Here is a 7919-nt window from a genome sequence, read left to right on the forward strand (position 1 = left end):
GGGACTTGGAAAACAAGGTACAGGTTTTGCAGCTCGTGGTGTTCCTGGACATTGCTGCGCTCTTTCAGAGAAGGGGGTTATGGTGCTCTTACCTAGGGAGGACTGAAGCTGAAGTCATCGGTTTCACCTGTTGTACATGACTCTGATGATGTGCACCGTGTATTTCACACTGTTGTGATCCACCAGGAACTACCCCACTGGAACAGAGAAATGGGTTTGTTTGCAGAGTGTGAGGCCTGCAGCACAGGGAAAGGTTGGGGTCTAAAAGTAAGGGCAGGCTTTCCTCTGGGGAAAGCATAGGGCCCTATTACTTGCTGAGTGAACCTTTTGTGTCCTTGGAAGCTCCCTGGTAGCCGTGTCTGAGGCAGCAGGAATGCACGAACGGGAGGAGGTAGATGGCAACTGGCAGAGGAAATGAACATGCGTGTGCTGCCTGGTGGAAGGTAACTTCCCACAGGAAGCAGCGATGGCATTGAGGAAGGACCGAGCTGCCTGTGTGTGCATGTGGCGTGAAAGCGGCGTTCCCGCTTTCTGGCACGGAGCTCTGGCACAACGCGCTTCCCTGTGCGTGAGCAACCTGTTGGCGCTCTGTTTGTGCCTTCAGCGTGTGGCACCACCGTCTCCCTGTTGGTAACCAGTGCTGGGACAGCACTGCCTTCCTCTGGCTCCCTGCTCGTGGAGTGAGCCAGCGAGGTGCTCGCGGGTCGTCTCCCTCCCCTCTGGGAGAATGTTGTGCTGCGACGGCCGTGCCCTGTACACTACCCTGTAAGTAGTCTCTTCGTAGGGATCTTGGCCTTGTCGCCAGCCATTGTGCTTACAACTTGTATATGTCATTTTCTAGAAAATCAAACATATTTATGTTTTTAAGTAGAACTTTGCCCCTTTGGGAGCACGTTTGGGTGGGGGTGGGTGTCAGTGAAGTGACCCTACACCTTTGTAGGAAATTCCTACATCCTACATCAGTTATGGATGATGGCTTGCAAATGCTGGCTTGAGTGGGCTGTTAGGGGTAACCTAGAGAACCACTGGCTGATCTGGGCTTAGAAATTATTCAAGCAGAGCAGTAGTGCTCTAGGAGGAAATGGGACAGTAGCTTTAGCTGGTCAGTCTCATTTCCCTGGATGCTGCCTGCTACCCATCAAGAGATGAGCTTTTTGAAGAGGAGGGTGCCCTCAAGTCTGAGCAGTTCTCCACGATGCACTAGGGTCAGGTCCCTCAGGGCTGCGGCCACAGTGGGACCTGCATGGCCAGAAGTTGGTAACAAAAAAAAAATGAGAAGCCTGGGCTCAGCTGGAGCCAGGACACCTCAGCATCTGCTGCGTGACTCTGCGGTTACTTTATCTGTTAGGCAGCTTTACTGTCCTGCTCTGTTAATTCAATCGACTTGCTTCAGGGCCAATTTATTGTGCTGCTGTTGGATTAATTGATTTGTTTCTCAGCGATCTGTTACCTGCCCGCCTGCGCTGCGGGCAGGGAGGGTTCCATGGAGCGCCGCAGGAACCAACACGTGCCTCCTGATCCCGCCTGTGTTACGGCGAGGGGTGCACCGCGTCCTGCACTGGTGGTGTGTGAGTGAGTGTTCGAACGCCAAGCCTGGTGAGACCGCTGCTTCTATGCACAGATGAAAGCTGAATTTCATCTGCTGCCTGAGAACAAGTAAAACCTTTCACAGCCATTCCAAACAAAAGGCAGGGGTGGAAAAACCTTAAATATTTCATGGATTAACAGCAGCCCCAGGGCAGAATCAGTATCCCATTTATCTAGGGCATCAGTAGGGGAAAAAATTCCTTCTTTGCTCTAAGTCTCTGGCTTCAATGATTGGTCCCTACTTTTCTCCAGACTTTATTTATTCCATTCCTGTTGAGTTCAACAGTTCATCCTTTAGATCATCCTTTCTCGGGCTGACCAGTTGGGATTCACTTGCGGTTGACTTGGATACTTTGTCCTACCTTTTATCTCCTGCAGTGAGCTAAGCTCACCCTCTGGGTTATGACTGAGGCAGGATCTGAACAGAGCAGACACTATCTCATCCTCTTGTGTGTTTTCTTAATAATGTAAGGTGAAGGGAAATGCTTCATCTGCAAGAGCCGGCCGGGAGCATGCCAGCACTGCAGCAGTGAGGAAGCTGTCATGTAATAAACTGCAATGTGACAGAGACCTGGGATGGGCAGGGCTCATCCGGCAAGGAAGCCTGGGAGCGGATGAGCTCCTGGGGCTTTCTGCTGTAGGAGGACCAGAGAGCCTGGATTCCTGCACCTCTGGCCAGAGGAAGAGGATGAAGTTGGCAGTACCAAGGTTGGGAGGTAGAGCCTGCTGGTATGTGAGTTTTAGTGGGCTCATGATGCCCTGTCCCCCATTAGGGTCTCAATCCCAGTGTCCTGTTGCTTGTCACAGCCCCTGATGCCTGTTTCACGTTTTCAGCTGAGCTTGTCCTGGTATATTTTACCATGCATTCTGTGGAATTGCCTTCAGAGACCTCATTTAGGGTGCGTAGGTGACTTAGGAGTCCCAGGGGTGGGTCTGTGGGGCCTTTGGGAGCCCCCAGTGCTAGCTGGGCTGCAGTCTTGTAATGGGAGCCGGGGCACTAGACGTGATGCTCTGAGCACAGCAGGCACTTTTCTCCCCTGTCAGATTAAGCACAGCTGCACTGAGAGAAATACGTGTATTTCAACAGTGAAGTTGTCAGTATTGACTCACAGAACAGATGGAATTGTTTTGCTAATTAAATGTATGCTGTTGAATGCTTTAAATAAAATTGGGATGCAGAACTATGAAGGAGGGCTGGTGTAGCAGAAGTGTGCGAGTCAGTGACTTGTAAGATGCTTTTTCATTGTAATCCCTCCTAAGAAGAGAGAAGCCAGTGTTTTGTACCAAAAAAATCAATAAATTTTAAAATCTTGTAGTAGCTGCACTTGCAGTTAGTAATTATCTTGGCCCTGAAAACAGAATATATAAGTAGAATTACAGACTATATAGTGACATACCACGCACAAAATAGTGCCTAGAACATGTACTGCAGCATTGTGCTCAAATGTATTTAAAACCGGGTGGCAAAGGAGGGTGAAAACTGCTGAGTCTTTACAAGGTGGCCAAAGCTTTCCCTCTGAAAGCAGGAAAGCTCCCCCGAAGCTGGCTTTGTGAGCCCCATGGGCATGCCACTCACGGTAGGGTCATTTAACGAGGGGTACCGAGATTATCCCATTCTCTCATCTCTGCTGGGCACAATTCGACAACAGAGCTATGCAGCATCAACTCATGAACCAGCAAAGTATTTCCCTGGCATCCCTGGAGCGCCTTGAAATGATAAATTAGATGAGAGCACGGAGAGATGAGGCTGAGGTCCGTCCATCCTGGCCCCTCTTCAGAGATGTGGTGTGTGGGGTGAGGACCCAAAGCGAGTGACGTTCCCCTCTCCCAGTGATCTGTGGCTTGCGCTCCTTTGAACCAGAAGCGGTCTCCTTGGGAAGAAGGTAAGAGATGGCGTTCAAGCCTCCTGGGTTTGGGCTTCCTTTTTCCGATCAGGAATTTCTATTCGGGGTAGAAAGAGGCGTTCTGCGGCCGTGTCCGCCAGCTGAGCACTGCACGGGCTCCCCCTCGTGTCACCGCAGGACAGGACCCAGCGCTGCTGCGTCTTCACCCTTGGGTGGTGCCAGGGCAAGGAGCCCCTCTAACAACAGCCTGGTGTTCGCCGCGGGCTGACTGCCGGGGCCCGGGGAAGCCTTCCCCCTGCCGAGCACACGCGGGCCGGCAGCACTTCGGGCGGGGCCAGGACTGAAGCCCCCCGCGCCTTAGAAGCGAGTGCTCAAGTCTAAACAAGGCTGCGAGGGCCGAGGGGGGTGGCGAGGCGAGACCTGCTGCTGCCGAGCCGAGCACCACGATGCTGCTAGGTAAGGAGATGGGACTCGGTGAGGTCTCGGTGAACTCGGTCAGAGCGTGCCTGTCTTACTTGGACCGGTAAATGGCCTGATCTTCACCATCAGAACTGCCGGACAGCAGTGTGAAGATCTGAATCTCCTTTAAGTTGCCCTGGGCCGTGGGGCCATCTTGTTTGGGGCGGGGGGAGGGGGTGTTTTTGCAACCTGCAGGAAGGGAAACACCCCTGGTAGTGTTTGTATGCCCCCTCCCTGGCACAGTGACCCAGAATGGTAGCTACCCTCTGCTCAAAAAGTCTGGAACGCGTTAATTTTCTGTCACCAGCTCTGCCAGGGCCTCTGGTTTCCATCGCTCGGTGCTGAGAATCCCGCCCCAAAGCACGTGGGATTTGGAAGTCAGTGTGTCGGGTCCCTCACGCTCGCACCTACCGGTGGCAGTGGTGTGGGCACGAAGCGGTGTGGGGGGTGTGCAGATGAGAGTGCAGAGCCGGGCTGCGATCCGCAGATCGGGGTGTGGTGGTGGGAAGCCTGTGAGTAACGCGTACGCGATGCGCATGGTGTCTTCACAGCTGATGGAATTCTAATTTCTGCTAAACAGTTGGGCAAATTTGGGCCTCCTTTCCACCTCCTGCACTTCCATTGCCTGTATTTATCTTGGTCGGTGTGGGATAGGAAAAACTCAAGGCTTTCATATGCCTAGAGACACCTAAACCCCTCCAGTGTGGAGTTTCTCAGGTAGCACTGAAGGCAGCAGATCCCAGCCATTGCTGAGTTTTCTACCACTTTTTTAAAACACGTGGGCCTTACCTCTGTGTGTGTGTGTGTGTGTGTCCCACCAGCCTTTCTGCCTCCTCTTGAAAACTTCATTGCTGGTAAAACCCAGGCGTGCGTTCCCCTTGTTGAGCTCTTTCTTCAGCACAGCCCGAGAGTTCCGGGCAGTCCAGCGGCAGGTGCAGGTCTGCGTGCGAGCGGTGTGGCTGGAAATCAATAGAGCATTTGTAGCAATGAAGGGCATCCTGCAACCTGCCCCTTTCGCGCTGTCACACGCCAAGAGCAATTACATCGGACGCCCTGACAGCCCCTGAACCTTGCAAGGAGGCTCATGGTTTATTTATGCCGGGTGACGGCGAGCATCTGCGATGCTCTGTACGCTGCGCTGGCATCAGGCTGCGGCGGTACAGCGAGCGCCACCCCTTCTTGGAGATGGGTGTTGAGGCAGAGGTGAGGGATGACAAACGTCACCGCTGTCATAAGCGATGTGGTCGCAGTCCCCTCCAATAACTTGCCAGAGTCTTGAAGAACAAAAGGAGACGTGCACGTTCTGCAAACGCAGTCGAGCTCAGAGGTACCCACGGTCTGCGTGGTATCTGCAGCTTTGCTGCGCTTCTGGGGAGTGGAAGTCATGGGGGAGAATTACCAGAGCACCTTCAATGAAAATAAATCTCTACTGGGAGTAGAACACCTTGATTACAAAAGAACAATTTCCACTCGGGCTGTCCTTTGGTGCTCACATCCCTGCACGTATTCTCATGGCTTCACAGCTGATTCTCCTGTCAACTGAGGTCCCAGCTTTTCTCAGCCCTAAGCCTTGAGTTCAGTTTCTGCTGCTGCACAACCTGTTTCTGTCCCTAGTTGTTTCTCCGCTTCAGATACACTCAAAGTCTTCTGGAGGGTAATGGGAAAAGCTTAAATTGCAATTAAAATGGGATATGTTCTAGGAATGTTTTCCTAAATGCCTTGGGAAAATGGAAAAGCTTGTTGTTTGTGCTTACCTTAAAAATTTCCTTCCTGTGGGTGGGCGCAGCTGGCCAGCAGCGGGAGGGCAGTGCCCAAACACATGCCGACTTTCCAGCAGCGACAGATTGACAATTCCAGATAACTGAATTATTTGGTAAATGTAAAGGTTATGTTAAGCCTGTTTGGAGGAGTAAATACCCTTCCTCCTCTCTACACCACCTCCCCCCCACCCCCCAGTTTTGCCTTTTACGTTGAAACAAGACACCCATGTCTTTGGATGCTGGTTTTTCTCTCTTCTGAACACGATCTCCCCCAGCCTGAACTGCTTTTATGAACTGTTCTTTGAATAAAGGAGGGACTCAGGACAGTGGGAGCTCAAAGGTACACAATCCAGCATGATGAAATCACAGCGCTTTACTCAGCAGTGGGATGGTGAGGGGGTTTTTTTGTGGTTGTGTTTTGGGTTGTTTTTAATACAGGAATCCTAAATATCTTATGCCCTTTGTCTCCCTCTCAGAATTAGGGGATGGAGAATGGAGAGACGTTTTGTCAGAGAGATTGTTTCTCCTTCAAAGCTCTTCTGTGGGGAGGGGGTCCCTTTGTGAATAGTTCATGGCTGGTGAGCTCAGCTGGAGGTTTTGCTCTCAGACTGACTAAAGCTGTTCGCTCCTGTGTTGAAGGAGACAAGTGCAAATTGATGGTTCAGACCCGAGGGGGCTGACTGAGAGTCTCACAGGTAACTCAGAGATAAATGAGGTACTCAACTCACCCCAGCATCTCACACCAACGACTCTTCTCCTGTCAGACAGCTCTAGTTCACCCTGAAACCTGTAACTGTTCCTCAGCATTGCCGGGGGGTAGGAAGTGGCCATTTTATTCCTCATAATAAGCTTGGCATGCCGGAAGGCTTTCCACTGCACCCATGGAAAGCTTTTGGCTTGAGAGAGGCTGTGCTGTCAGCAGAGGCTGGACCTCCACTGCCAGAGTTTCTCTCATGGTTGATGACCCCGTCGGTGGTCACAGTGGTTGTAGGCTGGATAGGTGCTGAGAAGCCCTCATGCCAAAGCGGGGCTGAGAGTGATGCCTGCATCCGGTTGCCAATAAAAACTGGGCTGTGAGGAGCTGCTTCAAAGCCACAAAGACAAACCAAGTGCGTTTAGCTTCAGTGCTTTCTGAAGGTTGCACACAGGAGGTGCATGTGTGCACAGGGTGGGCACCAGGAAAAAGGGCTAAAAGAAACAATGGGGCTGGTCAGAGCCATTTGCTGTGCCTTTTACCTCTCTAGCAGTGGATTATTGTCCCGTACTAACCTGCAGTCTCTGCAGAGGTGACAGAGGGGCAGAGCCATCTGCAGCAGGAGGTGGGATGGCTAATCTGCGCTAGAGGGTAGGACAGCCTGTGGCGGTGGCTGGGGACAACAGCCTGTGCAGCCTCAGACCTGTGTGCATGCCAGAAAACCTCTGCACACCCCTTTCTGAGGGCCGAATTAGCTTGTGACAAGCGAGGCCTTTCCCACACACACAGGGAACACGAGAGAGAGTCGCTGCTCGCAGGGGACTGCTGCTATTGCACAGCGACAGCGGGCGAGCATTCAAAACCCAGCGGGGCAGAGTAAGAAGCCCTGGCGTGAAGATCCCTGTTGCACATCTATTTAAGGACTTGTACGTTCTTACCTCTTCTAATATCTTTTGCGTGTGTGACGTCAGGTGCTGCTTTCTGTTGTTTGTGTAAGCTACTAACAGCGTGCCAGCGGGGAACTAAGCCTCCATGTGCAAGGTGTAGCGACCGAGCAGAGCGAGCGTGCAGGCAGAAATGCCGAATGAGTGGTTAGCTGTGGCTTCAGCTGTGTGCCAGCCATCCCTGGAAGAGCCTTTCCGGCTGGTCACAGGGTCCCAGTGAAGGTCTGGATCTGGGCAAAGAGATAGTCACTAGTGTGACTCATGGCAAGTTTGGGAAAACTCTTCTTGCATCTCCTTAAGAGCCTGATAACGCTGTGAAGCTTGTTGATACTCAGAATATTGGCGAGATGGTTAAGGTATTATATGAATAACAACTGCTTACTGCAAAGGCTCATGGACTCGCTCCTCCTTGGAGCCATACTGCTTTCTGGTTTGGCTGGTGTCACTCAAGCGCAGCCCTTTGAGGTTACCGGGCTTACGCGCGAAGCGCGCAGTAAAAAAGCTGTGCTGTGGCTCAGAAGGGCCTCGCCCGGGCAAGGACTCCGAGCCAGATAAAACTGAAGCAGGGAAGCACAGCCAGCATCAAAATTGCATCCTCCCTCCTCTCAAGCTGACAAATCTTAAGTACTTC

This window comes from Gallinula chloropus (assembly GCF_964237585.1).
Source record: "Gallinula chloropus genome assembly, chromosome: 2".
Taxonomy (NCBI): domain Eukaryota; kingdom Metazoa; phylum Chordata; class Aves; order Gruiformes; family Rallidae; genus Gallinula; species Gallinula chloropus.